Here is a 2,800-nt window from a genome sequence, read left to right on the forward strand (position 1 = left end):
CTCCATTACCAGGGAAAAGGAAGAGGTCACAAAAAGCAAACAAATCCCAATCAAAAGCAGTCCAGTCCAGATCCAAAAATCCAAAGCAATCCAAATAATCTTATCTAATTAATATAACAAGACTATAATATAGCTACTATAATTAATAATAACAATATACTATAACTATTCTAACCTGATAATGTAATAATATACAGCCCTAACCCTAACACATATATGACACAATAATGACAATGACAGTTATCATCTGGCACACCCATGTTTTCTCGACACCTCGGTTCAAATGTCACATCACTACCGTTCACTTTAACAATTCATCATCGTAACACAAACATAAAAATGGTGTCAGAGTAAAAAAGTTGCTTGTCTGGAAAACATAGCATTTTTTAGTTGTCGCCTAAATATAATTTATTCTTAAGCAATATTTTCTCATCAGTGTTCTGTCAGCTTTGACACATTTAAATCGGCATATTTGTGATATTTACCCCGAGGGCATTTTTTTAAAACCTTTACAACAGGGCATTTTTTTTAATGTAGGCTATACTTTCATCTTTCATTTTAAATTCTTACCACTATAGGGCTGTTCCCAATCAAATTAATAATTTACACTGAAATTATTAACGCATTAAATAATGTTATGAGATTGTTTTAAATATATTTTGAATACACAAAGAATGTTGGAAAGAATGAGACCTTTAAACATGAAACTAAACCGCCAGTAGATGGCGGCAAGTGACCGTCTTCATGAGCGAGTCATTGAGTCATTCATTCAAACGATTCGTTCACATCGGTGATTTGTGATTTGTTCAAGAATGAGGCAGTTGTCTATGAATGGGTCATTGAATCTTTTTGCTCAAAACGCTGAATCATTCAGTAATGCTGAGTGTTCCTGTGAGATGCGCTGCGGTTCTACGATCTTTATTTTGAACTATTTTCGCTGCTGAAAGGAACAAAAACAGTCAATATTGCATCTAGAATGAAAGTGACTTAATTGCAACTGTTTATTGAACTGTTGTATGAAATCAGTGTCACGTTTTCAATCGCGATGGTATTCAGGAAAACAAATCTAGGTCGTCGTAATGCTTAACTTAAATATGTTAAAAATGTAAAAACTCCACATTTTGAATGTTTACCGCAGTGACAGAGTTTATTTGTGTGTGCTGCTCTCATTTGTTTCGATTTCTCCACGAGAGACTATGCGAATCTCAACAACTCAACCTTGTTACCATCAGTACATTATATATTATTATCCAGCATCACATTGAATGTAATAAAATCAGAGTAATTCTTCTAGTGGTACCTGTTTTAATCAGGCAACTTGTGCAGTCAGGCACGTAAACTTCTTTCACTTGCCCCTCAAAAAAAAAAAAAAAATCTCTCTTCAGCTCTTTACAATTTGTGCACATTAAAGGGATACTCCACTTTAAAATGAAAATTCTGTCATCATAAACTCACCCTCATGTTGTTTCAATCCTTTATGAATTTCTTTCTTCTGCTGAACAGAAAGGAAGATATTTAGAAGAATATCAGTAACCAGACAGTTTCTGGTCTCATTGACTTCCATAGTATATTTTTTTTCCACTATTGAAGTCAATGAGACCAGAAACTGTCTGGTTACTGATATTCTTCTAAATATTCTGTTCAGCAGAAGAAAGAAATTCATAAAGGTTTGAAACAACATGAGGGTGAGTATATGATGACAGAATTTTCATTTTAAAGTGGAGTATCCCTTTAACAGAAATTCAGCATTTAGCCTACAACTTTCAGATCTTTTAAAAAAATGTTATTAGAAGCTATAGCAGTAAACGTATGTGTATGGAATATATGTAAAAAACAAAGTTTTATAAACTATTTCTAGAAATTATAAATAAAGCACATATTAGCCTACATATTTGGCCAGTATCCAATAATTTAAAAATGTGTAACTTTTTTCACATTGACCAGAAGCCTCTAATAGACATCTTAATTCACATAAAAACACTGGAACATTATTTTTTCATTGTAATTCAAAAGATCTTTTGGATGGATGTATACAACTGGTTAGAGAGAAATAGATATGTGTTGTTACCCTCTAGTTTGCCTCAATGTGCATTGGTCTAGCAGAAATAATCACGAAAACTCATCCTGTCACTTAAATCTATCCCTAAATATGGCAATATAACGTGGGAGCAAATGCTGATTGTGGTGTGTCGATGTGTGCATGTGAGCTTGCCCATAAAAGTGACTCAACTCCCTCTGTTCATGGCAGTTCAGAACCACTCAAGTGTTTTTTTCTTTAAGAAAAAGGTAGACAAGAAATGATGATGACAACAGGTTCCATGCACAGATGAAACACTATCGTATAGTTTGCAAAGAGAACAAACTGTGAGTCTTTCCTTTTTTCTAAATGTCCAGGAACCTCTATTCTTGGTCATGGGTAAAGAAGTCCTCTGGGCTCCACCAGCTTCTGTCAGATTGTTTCCGTCCCTCACACATTGCTCTTAATTAAAAGACAAATGAAGCACATATGACGACAAAAGCGTGTGGAATGACTATCATCACTAAAACTTTCAAACTAGCCTGTATTTGATTTCTTTGACTGATATTATTAGGAAGCATGGCATTAGTTTTCCTTGTCACGCACACAACGCTGCTCTAATTCTCATGCAGACCAGATGAAATCTCACCCTTTCCTCACTTTGCATTGTGAGTTTTTTGTTATTTGAATGGCCAATAATCATCCTTTCCAGTCCTTCTCAATTCCGCTTCTTAAGTTTTCAACATGTCCAGGGCAGCGTTTCCCAAAAGCACTTCAAGAGAG

The sequence above is a fragment of the Leuciscus leuciscus genome, assembly GCF_965113295.1.
Source record: "Leuciscus leuciscus genome assembly, chromosome: 24".
NCBI classification, from domain to species: Eukaryota; Metazoa; Chordata; class Actinopteri; order Cypriniformes; family Leuciscidae; genus Leuciscus; species Leuciscus leuciscus.